Source organism: Erythrolamprus reginae, chromosome Z (assembly GCF_031021105.1).
Source record: "Erythrolamprus reginae isolate rEryReg1 chromosome Z, rEryReg1.hap1, whole genome shotgun sequence".
Lineage (NCBI taxonomy): Eukaryota > Metazoa > Chordata > Lepidosauria > Squamata > Dipsadidae > Erythrolamprus > Erythrolamprus reginae.
The window spans coordinates 132,855,445-132,869,792 of record NC_091963.1 but is presented as its reverse complement, the minus strand read 5'-3'; the positions used below and the strand labels follow the sequence as shown (position 1 = coordinate 132,869,792).

The 14,348-nt window shown below is 40.5% G+C and overlaps 1 protein-coding gene across 7 annotated transcripts in view; it reads left to right on the top strand.

Moving 5' to 3' along the window:
- Positions 1-14,348, top strand: part of CNOT3 (CCR4-NOT transcription complex subunit 3) — a 63,976-nt gene that overhangs the window by 311 nt on the left and 49,317 nt on the right. For 2 of the 7 annotated variants that reach the window (XM_070727844.1, XM_070727849.1), the window contains exon 2: positions 14,142-14,189. The gene's annotated coding sequence lies outside the window, so the exon portion shown is untranslated. Of the gene's footprint in view, positions 1-10,790; positions 11,002-14,141; positions 14,337-14,348 lie in introns of those variants that run through there. The other 5 variants (XM_070727846.1, XM_070727851.1, XM_070727845.1 and 2 more) reach the window with 4 other exon arrangements.

Sequence of the window (14,348 nt, the reverse complement as noted above, 5' to 3'; positions counted from 1 at the left end):
GTCTCGAGTTTCACGAGGCGACCCTCGGTGGGGACCCTGGAGACGGGCTGGCCGGGTCGGGATGGTAAAGGTGAGCCCTTCGCCCGTGAGCATTGGGGCCCCTTAGCCCCCCTCCCTTCGTGGGCAAGGCAGAGCTGGTGGGGTGCAAAAGCCTGGGTCGCCCTGAGGGGATGCTGAAGGTGCCCATGGAGGATCTGGGGTCTGTGCAAAAAAGAGAGCATCGAAACCACTTAAAAGTTGCATCCGGGTCAGAGACCTGCAAAGAGGATGCTTGCAGGACCACCTAACCTGACCCATTTCTGGTTCTTGCATGGGGAGAGATTCTAAGTCTGGGAAAGGAAGCTGTGGTAGAAATGTTCTCCCTACAGAGTGGTAACTTTCCTTGATTTGGGGTATTTGGCCTACTAGCCTGTGTCAGGGCAACAAAGATCCCTTTCAACTGCAAGGAACTCCATCAGGGAGGTAAGGATATGTGTCAGGGGACTTTCCTTCTAGCAGGGATTGGATCTGTGTAACACCACCCTATGGATGTTATGTTCAATATGAATGATCTATCAAAGGGAAGGAAGATTTTTTAGATTAAAATCAAGTGAACAAGAGCCCAGAGTAATGAAATGTTTTTGGCAACACAGCTCTGAACTTTTAAATAACTACACCATAGAGACTTTCCTCCCATTTAAATTTTTTTGAAATAAAGTTTGTAAGGCAAATCCTATTTACTACAGTGGTGTCCATAGGCCTGGGATCCTCCAGATGTGTTCAAACTTCATAAACCTTCAAGCAGCACAATCCTTTTCAGCAAGGTGATACCGAAAGACTATACTACTCTTTCTTTTCCCCCCTTTTTTTGAGATGACAATGTCTGCATTTATTTTCAAAACACTCAAGCAGTTCTTGAAATTCTTAAAAAATAAAATGCCATTTCCAAGACCGGTCATTAGAACTGCATGATTGCTGCCAGCAGCCAGTGGAGAAGGATCCTGTGTTAAATCGGCTAGAAGAGAAACTACCAAATCCCAAAGCAAGTTGAAGTGAAAATTCTGGGAGTTCCCAGAATTCTTCAGGCAAGGCTAAAAGGAAGGAGAAACTAATGGAGCCAAATTCTTTAGAATCCAGGGAAAAGGATCCAATATTATTCAAAAGAGAGCACTGTATACTACTCTTAAATGCTTAGATAATACTGATAATACATAGACGTTTACTTGTGTATTACTTCCAGTGCATTCTACAGAGAGGGGTGGCATACAAATCTAAATAATAATAATAATAATAATAATAATAATAATAATAATAATAATAATTCTGCCTAGGTTAAGATTTTGATTAGCTTTGCCTCTATGCTTAGAAACCTTTACAGATTTTTAAAGATGCAGAATACTACATCCTGCCGGATTTCTGCATGTAAATAACAACAGTATAGTCCAGTGATGGCGAACCTTTGGCACGGGTGCCACAGGTGGCACGCAGAGCCATATCTGCTGGCACGTGAGCTGTTGCCTAGCTCAGCTCCAATGTGCATGTGTGTGCCAGCCAGCTGATTGTTGGCTCGCACGGAGGCTCTGGGAGGGTATTTTTAGCTTCCAGAGAGCCTGGGGGGGTGGGGGGGCGTTTTTACCCTCCCCCAGGTCCAGGTAAGCCTTTGGAACCTGGAGAGGGTGAAACATGAGTTTATAGAAGTTGGGAAACAGGCCATTTCCAGCTTCCAGAGGGCCTCGGGGGGGGGGGGGGAGTTGCCCTCTCCAGGCATTAAATTATGGGTGTGAGCTCTTTTGGCACCTGAGGAAAAAAAGGTTCGCCATCACTGGTATAGTCCTTAGGTATCACCTTGCCAGAAATGAATTGTGCTGGTTAAAGGTTTATGAAGTTTGAACACACTGGAGGATCCCAGGCTTGTGAGACCACCATACTAAATAGGATTTGCCTTACAAAATTTATTTCAAAATTTTAAAAAATGGGAGAAAGTCTCAACAGTGTAGTTATTTAACAGTTAAAGCTATGTTGCAAAAAATATTTATTACTCTGGGCTGTTGTTTAGTTGATTTTAATCTAAGAAATTCTTCCCTCTTTGATAGATCATTAATATTGAACATAATATCAATAGGTGGTGTTATACAGATCCAATCCCTGCTAGATTTGTTGAATCCTAGTTTCAAATGCACAGTAATTCTTTCAGCAAATAAACGCACTTTCTTTTCACGTATTTATTTTAAATTCTGCTTATCTGCTCATATCTCCCACAAAATTGTTCAAATCAAACCTTGTTAAAAAGAAGTAATGATCACAGTGTAGGAATTGTCTGGACCTCTTGGGTTTCTGTAACTTGGATGCTGTTGTTGCATAGGGGAAAAAAATCATATTATCACCAGCCAAATTTCGGATGAAAATTTGTAACTAACAGCTACTTCAGAGATTTGAATGGGCAAGCAACTTTATAATGCCCCAGCATCAGTCTCCACACCATCAGTTAAAGCAACCTAAACATCGTCTGATATTTTTGCTTGCAACTCTCATCATTCTTGACTATTGTCTACCCTAACTCAGTTTAGTAGTTGTGGTAAGATACAAAAGTCTGAAGGGATTTGAATTGGGGAAGATTGAGTTAAAGCAGTTGTTCTCAACCAGAGCGTTGGGACCCCTTTGGAGGTTTCACAGGGGTTGCCTAAGACCATTGGAAAAGACAAATTTCCCATGGTGTTAGGAACTAAAGCTTCTATTCTGGTGCCTGGGAACATATTTTTACAATCTGACCAATCAGGCATTTACACTGGGGTTCCCTCTGACCTTCCTGCCAATCAGTTTAAAGCTCTGTTGGGAGAATTGCCACTAGAGTTATGGTTTGGGGTTACCACAACATGAGGAACTGTATTAAGGGGTTGCACATTAGAAACGTTGAGAACCACTGTAAGGGTTTCTACCTGTGAGATTCAGAAGGACCATCAGTTGAGGCCAGAGAGAATGGTGCCACTGGTGCCATTTGCAGGCTAATATAGTGGTCTCATTTCATACAAGGTAGTTTAATACAGTATGTTTGATAGTATCAGACAGGAAGCAAACTGTTTAATATACTAAGTTGTCTGTGAGGATACACAGAGCCTCAGCTGTGGTGGGACTTGAAATCCCAGGTTAACTGACCATTTGCTATAACTTAATGGTAACTTGTAGTATATGTACCCAGAAAGTTGAGCTACACTACAAAACACAATAAAAATCTTGCATGATTTGATTTCCGTGAGGTAGAAAATATAATTCCAGATGATTAAGCTTTTAAAGCATAAGATCTCAATGATGTTATTTGAAGTTACAAGTGTTGGTACAAGAAAGCACTGAAGCACTGTCTCCACACAAAACACAGCTAAAGAAAAAGCTATATTTCCCTTCAATGTAGCATGTTATTTGCATTTGTGCCTTGAATGTAAAAACTGACTGAAATGCTATCTTGCCCATTGTACGATCCTTTTAATGTACCCCCACCTTTCTGTACAATGAAAGTTATTCTTTGGCTGTGAAATCTTTCGAGAACCCTTCATAGAAAATAAGGCTGCAGGGGATTATTTAGATAATTGAATCCAGCAAGCCTTCTGATTTAGTAATAGAAATTTAAGCATCAGCAACAAATACCTATTCAGCTTCTGCTTGGACAACATGAAAGTCTATACATATATTAGGATAACATCTACAAGTCTGGTCACCACAATAAATAAATAAAAAGATTATGAGACCCTAAAAAGCGTGCAGAGAAAAGCAACGAAGATAATAAAAGGTTTGGGGGCTAAATCCTATGATGAATAGTTGAGGGAACTAGGTATATCAGAGTCCTTGAAGAGTTGGGTGGCATATAAATTAGATTAATAAATAAATTAGATTAATAATATCTAGCCTATTGAAGAGAAGGATTGGGGGGACATGATAACTGCCTTTCAGTATTTGTGAAGCCGTCACAGAGAAGAGAAGATTGACTTATTCTCCAAAGGGGTCTCCAACCTTGGCAACTTTAAGACTTGTGGACTTCAACTCCCAGAATTCCTCAACCAGCTTTGCTCCAAAGTACCAGAAGTAATAAATGGAAGCATCTTAGAAATAAAAATAAACTTTATCACAGTACAATTATTGAGTGGAATAGCTTGCCTCCCATAATTGTGAAAGACCCATTACTGGAGATTTTCAAAAATAGGCTTGACCAGGATGATACGATGTCTTCTGCCTTGATAAAAGGATTAGACTAGAAGACCCCCAAGGTCCTTTCCAACCGTATGAATTCTGTGTTCTCTGGATATTCTGACTGGCTCCATTAAACTGCAGTGGTCCTCTAGCTCTTTGAAATCTCGGTGATAAAACAACGAGCAGTTGGCAAAAGCCTGAACCGAAGCCTTCTGCTTATTTTTATAAGCTGTCTCCTGTTTTGTTGGAGATACCTTTGTGTGCTTCCATTTCCTACGGTGCTCTTGGTTCAAAAGGGAACAGTCTTGTCAATTTCACCTTTTTTTCCCTTTTATATCTTCATCCCCACATCTTAAAGGCGCATTAGAGAGATAGCATTTTCTATTAGACCACCTGTAGTGAGTTCATAACAGAGAGGAGATTCATAGTTAGATTCTTAATCTGCAGCTCAATGCCTGAGCTGCCAGCAGTGCTCAGTTAGCACTGAGAGAAGCAGGGCTATTTGCATCAAGAAAAGATGTCTCTCCTGAGAGGTCGTATGCCAGTGAAGTATGCCATATATATGGGAGACAATATTATGAAAATGTGGAAGAATCTTACAGGGATTAGGTTCTGGTTGAGGTATTATTTCTTACTACTCCTTCACAACACCCTGTTCTCTGAAATGCCATTTCAGTCTTAGTGGTTCAGGATGATATGTCATTGCAACAATTGTATTCATGCTGTGTGCTGCAGTTCCCACTAATATCCATATCTTACATTGTGGTTGCTTAAAGAATCTGTATAAAGGAGAAATATGAAGAACTGCATAATTGCAAAGGTGATTAGAGGCCTGGGGGCTAAAACAGAGGAACGGTTACAGGAATTGGGTATGTCTAGTTGGGGTGACAAGATAGCAGTGTTCCAATATCTAAAGGACTGCCAGACGAAAAAAGGAGATCAACCTGTTTTCCAAAGCACCTGAAGGCAGGACAAGAGACAATAGATGGAAACTAATCAAGGAGAGAAGTTACCCAAAACTAGGGAGACATTTTCTGACATTGAGAGCAATTAATCAGCGGAATGGGTTCCCTTTGGAAGTTGTGGGTGCTCCAACACTGGAAGTTTTTAAGAAGAGATTGGACAGCCATTTATTTGAAATGGTACAGGGTCTTCTTCTTTATCAGGGGGTTGGACTAGAAGACCTCCAAGGTCCCTTCCAACTCCATTATTCTGTTAACTGTATCAACATGAAAATGAAAATGAAATGGACTTTGTAGGCCATTGTGAGTCAATGCAGATATGACAAAATTTGTTTTAAAAAAAGGCTTGTTTTTTAAGCTTGTTTCCATAGAATCAATTACCATTCTTCCAGTTGTGCATCTTTTCCCCTCCAAATTTCTCACTATAAGGTAACCCCCAACCCTCTCAGTGTGTTTCTGACTTTTATCTTATAGCAAATCATCAGCTTCTTGGATTGAATTAGAGTCTAGAGCAGTGATGGCGAGCCTTTTTTTCCTCGAGTGCCAAAAGAGCGTGCGTGCATGCTATCGCACATGCGCAAGTGCCCACACCCATAACTCAATACCTGGAGAGGGCGAAAAAGCTTTCCCCGCCCTCTGGAGGCCAGAAAGGCCAGTTTCCCTACTTCTGGTGGGCCCAGTAGGCTCGTGTTTTGCCCTCCCCAGGCTCCAAAGGCTTCCCTGGAGCCGGGGAGCGTAAAAATGCCTTCCCTACCCCTCTGGAGGCTCTCTGGAAGCCAAAAATGCCTTCCCAGAGCCTAGCCGGCACACGCATGGACATTGGAGCTGAGCTAGGGCAATGGCTTGTGTGCCAGCAGATAAGGCTCTGCATGCCACCTGTGGCACCCGTGCCATAGATTTGCCATCACTGGTCTAGAGAGAATAGATAGAACAAGACTATAGTGCTATACTGTGAGCCACGGGCCTCCAAACTTGGTCACTTTAAGACTTGTGGACCTCAACTCCCAAAATGCCCCAGCTAGCCATGCTGGCCAGGGGGATCCTGGGAGTTGAAGTCCACGTATTTTAAAGCTGTCAAGGTTGAGAAATTTTTCTGTAAACACTATTGCTCAGCAGGGAAATCCGAGTGGTGGCAGGATAGAGAAAAGAAAGTGTTTCTACATACAGCAGATGAGTAAACTTTCAGATTCTGTTTTCACAAGTTTTGGCAGTGGTGTATAACAGAAGTAAGGTTTTTTTTAAAAAAGACAAAGCAACCTACAAAGTAAGCTTATCAGGTGCATCTGTCACCACATTTCTGCAGTTTATTTTGCTATTTATTGGCATTACTGCAGCATTTTCCAGTCTGTTGCCTTTCAGATGTGTGCTTCCATCATCTCCAGACAGCAGGTTAGAGATTACAGGAACTAAATTCAACAGCAGCTTCATTCTTACAATATCGCCAGGGCAGGAATGGAAGACCTGCTGCACTTTAGATGCTTTAGACCAGTGATTTTCAACCTTTTTTGAGCCGTGGCATATTTTTTTCATTTATGAAACTCTGGGGCACATTGAGCGGGGGGGGGGGAGTGTTAAAAAAAGTTTGGACCAAAAAATTCTCTCTCTCTCTCTTCCTCCCTTTCGCTCTATTTCTCTCTCCCTCTTTCTCTCCCTTCCTTCCTCTTTCTTTCTCTCTCTCTCCATCCCTCTTTCTTTCTCTTCCTTCCTTCCTCTCTTTTTTGTTCTCTTTCTCTCTCCCTACCTCCCTCTATGTCTTGCTCTCTCTTGCTCTCTCTCTCTTGCTTTCTTTCTCTTGTTCTCTTTCTCTCCCTCTTGTTCTCTTTCTCTCTCTCTCTCTCTTTCTCTCTCTTACTTTCTTTCTCTCTCTCTCTTGCTTTCTTTCTGGAACCAACTCCCCCCAGAGATCAGAGTTGCCCCCACCCTCCTTGCCTTTCATAAGCTTCTTAAAACCCACCTCTGTCGTCAGGCATGGAGGAATTGAGATATTCCCTTCCCCCTAGGCCTCTACCATTTATGCATGGTATGTTTGTGTGTATGTTCGGTTTTTTAAATAAGGGTCTTTTAATTATTTTAAATATTAGATTTGTTATATGTTGTTTCATTATTGTTGTTAGCCGCCCCAAGTCTACAGAGAGGGGCGGCATACAAATCTAATAAATGAATGAATGAATGAATGAATAAATAAATAAATTTCTCTCTCTGAGCTTCACGGCACACCTGACCATGTCTCGCGGCACACTAGTGTGCCACGGCACACTGGTTGAAAAACACTGCTTTAGACTACAATTTCCATAATCCTGTTGGCTGAAACGAAGGGGAGCTGGATTCTAAATACTTTAGAGGTTATCGGGTTTTTCTATCCTGGTCTGATATTATTATTTTAATCCAACATATGCTTCATTTTCGCTTCCACTGATTTTGGGGGAAATTGTGCAGGATTTTTACCTTTTCTCTCCACTCCTTTTTCCTAAGTCACTGGGACTTTAAAAAAATGACTTTAGAAAATTAGTGGTCAGATATTATAAATATGATAGCTAATTTTTCCTCAGTTGGTTTTCCTCAACAGTTATAATCAGCCCCCTCAGTATGGGTGGTTTATTTATTTATTTTGTTTGTTTCTTTGTTTTGTTAAGCATACATAAGATAACAGACAATTATTTTGAATACATGAAAATGATATTTTTAGGTGGGGTTATTTTTATTTTTTTTGTATTTTAAATAAAGCACCATCTTCAAGACTATGTGGGCAATCACCATCTATCTTTATCTTCAAAATAATATAGGAAAATCTATCAGAGTTAGCCAGATGGTGGATAATTGATTAAAAAATTAAAAAATGTAATTTTATATTAATGGCTTCCCACCTTCCCCTTACAGTTAAGAAGCTGGGGGGGGGCATAAAAAAAATGAACTAGAGCAAAATGTAGAGATTGGATATACACATCTGCATAATAGAATGTGTACTTAACTAAATATTATGCAAATCATTTCTTGTTTATGGTAGATTACTTCTGAATAAATATGGTTGATAGAATAGAAAATAGATAGAATTCTTTATTGGCCAAGTGTGATTGGATACACAAGGATAAGCTTATTAGCTTATTAACTGGCTAATAAGCCACAATTGTTGGCTTATTAGCCAGTTAATATATACTTTCCTTGGAATAGCATAAATCTGCCCAATAATTAATAGCATTTTCTTCTTCATGGTTATATTTTCAAGCAGGTATGTTGGTGCCTGACAAACACTTATCAGCTTTCTGTGAAATAACAAAAATCCATCTGCAGAAGAGGCTTAGGGCCTATAAAAGCAGGAAGTGTGGATGTATGCTCTTTTGTGCATGTCTGTGTATTGATGGTAGATATGTTACAGTAGCTCTAGCAACTACTTAATGTACACATTAAAGAAGAGCTCAAGTCTTTTTGTTTGTTCCTCTGAATTCAGAGAGGTATCTAGGACTAAGCCTTAAAACAGTTGGAAATATGGTTTCAAATAGCCTTGATACTGGGCAAATTAAATCATTGATTTAAATAAAGCACCATCTTCAAGACTATGTGGGTAACCTTGTTTTAAAATTGGTCCACTTTGACTCTGGCAAGTATATATGCCTGCACAGTAAATAACAATTCGCCCTTTAAATGCAACTTCTATGCTAGGAAATTCTCTGTTATTGTTTTTTCTTCAGGATTCAGTCAGAAATTCTTCTTTTGAAGAAGTGGAGGGGAGAAAAATAATAATAATTTAATAATAATTAATAATAATTTATTAGATTTGTATGCCGCCCCTCTCCAAAGAATCGGGGCGGCTCACAACAATAATCAAAGACAATATAACATTGTAAAAATTCTAATATTAAAAGAGAAAGATATATAAAACCCCAACAATTAAAAACCATGCAACCCATACATACCAAAACGTAAAACATAAAAGCCTTGGGGAGGTGTCTAAGTTCCCCGATGCCTGGCGATATAGGTGGGTCTTGAATAATTTGCGAAAGACGAGGGTGGAGGCTGTTCTAATCTCCAGGGTGAGTTGATTCCAGAGGGCCGGGGCCGCCACAGAGAAGGCTCTTCCCCTGGGGCCCGCCAAGCGACATTGTTTAGTCGACGGGACCAGGAGAAGGCCAACTCTGTGGGACCTTATCGGCCACTGGGATTCGTGCGGTAGAAGGCGGTTCCGGAGGTATTCTGGTCCACTGCCATGTAGGGCTTTAAAGGTCATTACCAACACTTTGAATTGTGACCGGAAACTCATCGGAAGCCAGTGCAGGCCACGGAGTGTTGTAGAAACGTGCGTGAATCTGGGAAGCCCCACGATAGCTCTCGCGGTCGCATTCTGCACAATAAAAAAAGCTTCCTAAAAACAGAAAACTGCTTTCTGCATCATTGTTAAGCTTAAGTGAAGTTTGAGAGAGCTCCTAAAAAACAGGATAGGCAAGAAGTGATTTGAGACAGTTGGAGGAGTGCCCTCTGTATAATTTATTGTAGATCATGAAGGATTTATAGTTCCCTATTTTCTGAATGAAAGCCGGGTTTACCTCCCACAGCTGGTAAATTTGTGGCGTACTGGATAGGCACGTACCCATGCTTAATTGAATAAAACTTGTTATTTATAGAGCAGACAGATCCATAAATGAATTGACTGTATTTTAGATTAGCAAAACTGAATTCGGGCACTTCAGTAAACCATAGTATAGTTAGCCACGGGTTAGCATATTGTGTAAACACAACCAAACTATGTTAAAGCGCTTTTTCTTTCTGTTGCTTTGGTTGATGAAAACCAGGAAGGGCTTTTGCTGCAAAAGGATCTGGTAATGGAGCCTGGTGTTACCGTAATCACAAACACCTGGTCTCAGACAGCCCTGCATTTTTATGTTTATTCTCATCTGCCAGATGCTTCATACTTGACTATCAGTGGTGAATCTGTAAGCTTTGATAAATATAGAATGGTTTGGCCATATACTGTTTCTTTAATGTAGGCTTTCTATTAAAATTTAGAATACAGTATTAGAAAACCACTAAATTGTTTAATAGAGTAGGTGTAAGTAATATAAAATAGAGATGTAACTAAGTGTTTTGATAAGCAAAGTGGAAATCTATAGCAAATTCCCCAATTCCTAAAGTTCCTAGGGCTTATCCCACAGAGTATCATTTTCTAGTCCAGTGTCCTCCAGATGTGTTGCGTAAACTTTCATAGTATCCACTCTGTGCTTACACAGTGTTTTTTCATCCTTGGCAATTTAAAGATGTGCGGACTTCAACTCTCATAGCTCCTCAGCCAGCAGGACAAACATGGCACTAACCAAATTGCCTATTGATGGACAAATCACTCCGTTTTCTGAACAAAATCCTCCTTTCCACCAGTTTTTAAAAATTATTACTTAGATCAGCTTTCTTCCCCAGCCTTTCCAAAAGTGTGGAAAAGCTCTCAGGATTTTCTACTACAGCCCATACTGGCTGGTGATGAATCCTGGGAGCTGAAGTTTTAAGATGGCTGTGGTGTTAACCTGAATTTGCAAACTAACTCAGAGGAATTGACCCGACTTCCTGGTGAACCTTTCACCAGCAGTAACATGCAAAAATTACGCAGGTAAAGCTGGGAGAAAAGAGAGAGGAACACTTGCTAAATGTCTGTAAATGAAGCCGCTTTAAATGGTCTGGAAGAACTATTGGGTAGATAAAAGGGGAGGGGAGATGAAAGCATAGCTCTGTTCCTCCAATGGCAGATTTCATGGTCCACTCTCCACCCCAGCTTCCTGTAATTAGCAGGATTTTCAGGCTGCCTCTCAGCAGAGAGGAATAAGAGGGGCTCGCAGAGCTAGAGCGCCCGGCCTGGTTGAAACCGTAGCTGGGAGGTTCTTTGCAAAGACTGATTTTAGAGGTATATACGGTTTCTCCCATTATGTGGAAATCTGGCTACTTGGAAATGGCAGCTCTCTAGCCGGGCTCCCATCACACGTTGAACTAAAACCAGGTTTTTCATTCTTTGTGATTGAAGTCTGTTGGGGTGAACCAGGAAATGTGGTTTGCAAAACAGCCTTTTACTTTACAGCAGGGGTAGGCAGCCTTTTTGAGGCTGGGGCTGTAATGGGTGAGGTAAGGAGCACAGTAGCTGGAATCGGAACTGGGATTGTGTTATGCTTGTTTAGTCTGTGTGTGTATTATTTACTTCCCACCTTGGAATAGGGAAGAGCTGTGATGTGTATTTCTGGTAACTGCAGTCAGAGTTGACTGATGGGGTTACTAAGAAGGGTTGTGGGGGGCTGTGTAAGTCTTGGGGTCTTAAAATTAACCGTTCCTGGTTTAATATGTTAGGTGCAGCCATGTGTAGGGTGGGGGATTAAAAAATGGAGGGGGGAGCTTTCCTGCTGTTTTCCTTTATATTTTTGCTTTCTTTCTTAATGGATTATGAAATGTAGCTTGATTGTTTTTAAAATAAATGTTTCCATTTTTGTTTCCTAACCTTTACCTCCAAATGATTTATAAAAAACTATATAGTAAGACTGTGTAAGACTAATTACATTATCATATAGTATAACTCTGAAATACCAAATGTAAGAAGCATTGGCGTTTATTTTTTACAGGAGAAGGAAGGGCTCAGCCTATCTTTGATAATAGGTTTCCTTCCTCTTATTGATGTAGAGATTGCTGGATTGTGGTCTGTCCTTCACTAGTCCTCAAAACCCTTGGAATGGGATAAATATTGGCAGTAGCATCCATTTATCTATACTGACAAAGAATGCTAAACAAAAGTATTTCATATATTTAAATTTCCTTCTGCTCACGTCCCCAAAAATGGAAAAGCTTTCTGAATTGTTTTCTACCAGTTTTGTTTTTCAACATTTCTGGAAAGTTTACATTCTCAGTTTGCTAAATGTGCATAATAGTAATTTATTTAGTAAACCAAGGTTAAGCAAGCCTTTAATAATGACTAAATGTATCTTGTGCTTGCTTTATTATCCATTTTTTCTTTTAACTTTAAATTGCTTCTGAGTAGATATGAGTGGAGACAAAATGCAGTTAGCTAGGCGTTCGATTATCAGAAGTTGGTTTCACTGGACTAAAATATGGCTAGCTAATTTGGCTTAAAAAGTATGAGCCCAGTCACTGTGGTTTATTTATTGAACACTATATTGACTGAACTAAGGTTTGGTTGATTAGTAATCATGGCTTAGCCAGAACTTCCCTTAATTAAGGCTTTGTACTACTGTGAGATTGTGCATTAAGCCATTGTTTAGCCGTAATTTGTTGAATAAACCATTAAAGGCTGGATTCTCATCACATATTAAGCTATCAAAACCCAATTATATTTTGGTCTGGCATGTTGTATACAAACTCAAGTTCACGAAGGAAGGATTACTTTCATAAGATGGGAACCGATATGGGAGAGCTGTTTGGGACTTGCAATTCCCTTGGCCAGTTTGGGATGAAATTTGGTTATTAGCAGAAAAGGAAGATGTGTGTGAAAGAACAATCTCGGCGACTGGTTAGGTCACACAGAGTTGGCCTTTTCCGGGGTCCCGTCGACTAAACAATGTCGTCTGGTGGGACCCAGGGGAAGAGCCTTCTCTGTGGTGGCCTCGACCCTCTGGAACCAGCTCCCCCCGGAGATTAGAACTGCCCCCACCCACCTTGCCTTTCGTAAACTCCTTAAAACCTACCTCTGCCGCCAGGCATGGGGGAACTGAGACATCTCCCCCGGGCCTATACAGTTTATGCATATGTTTGTGTGTATGTTTCTTTCTAATAAGGGTTTTTTAGTGATTTTTTAATTATTAGATTTGTTATATATTGTACTGTTACTGTTGTGAGTCTGCGGAGAGGGGCGGCATACAAATCTAATAAATAATAATAAATTATAAATTATTATTATTATTATTATTATTATTATTGTTGTTGTTGTTGTTGTTGTTGTTGTTATTATTTCGGGAAATTTATGCTGAGCCGAGTAGATAATTTGGGGAAAGAAATGAATTGTAGCAGTCCAGATATGATGTAGAACAGAATGATACGCTGGTAATGGTATCTTCTGTAAGTGCCTATATCCACCAGATTTGAAACTAGCAAAGCAAGGAACATACCGGGTTAATCTTTTTATATAGCACCTTTTAAGTTTAGAGATTTTTTTAAAAAGGTAAGGGGATCCACCTAATATAATATTTCTCCAAGTATAAACTTGTCCAGCTTATTACTTCAGGATGCTATTGTATTATTGTATTTATGCAATAGACTTTAGAGCAAAATTATGAGAGCGAGACTCCAGGGTTTTCTAAAAAGAGAAGGCTACGTGATATTTTGAGGTTGGGGGAGGGAGGGGGGGTAGAAAACAAAAACTTGTTCAGCCATGGGAGCTAGTCCCTAATATTTGCCAGTCTTTCAGCTCATAGTTTTTCTTAGCACATCTTCACTCAAGAAAAAGAGAGATGCCCCTTTGTTATCACCTGGAGGCTTTTCTCTTATCACTGTCAAGAAAGCAAACAGCTGTTCACAGGAGGGATGGGGAGCCTTGCCAGCTCGATTCTTTGCCTGGCAGGGAAAGCTTAACCTGCTTACTTCCGGTGGCTTTTAAAAGCACTAAAAGCCTGCAGGGAGAAAGAAAAATATTGCAGATGTGAGGGACGGTGACCCAGACCTTATTTTATGGTGGGTGGGTGAGGGGAGAAGAAACAAACTACTATTTTTGTTGTGCACCCAATTGTATAACAGCTGGATTTGTGCAGAACCCTGGGCTAAAACATGGATAATTCAGAGTCAGGTCTAATCCTAGAAAAATTGGGTTAAGTCCATGAACCTTAGCTCAGTTAACTATGGATAAGCACGTCTCAGGAATATATACCGCAAATCTCTCCCCTCCACAATTGGCTGAATTTGCAAAAGGCGTTCAACCATATAGCAACCAGTTAGCCTAGCACGTTGATTAAGCCATAGGGATCTGTATAGATTTTCCTCTGAATGCTTCCTGACATTGAAGAAGGTGAGCTTGGTGCCTCCTGATAGCCATATATTTTCTTACCTTTATAGGAACCTGGCTGGAGAATAGGTCAACAGCAAGTGCCCAGGGGCCTCTAGGTAAGTGCAAGATTGATCTGCTTTCTTCCGAAGGCCCCAGGGCCTCCCAGCTAAAGCTGCTCTGCTGAATAACTTAGACTAGAAATAACAGCAGCTTGTTGATGCTTAAGACGTCCTTCATGCTCCAGTGGTCTATATGTACTCAAGGTATGGCTATTG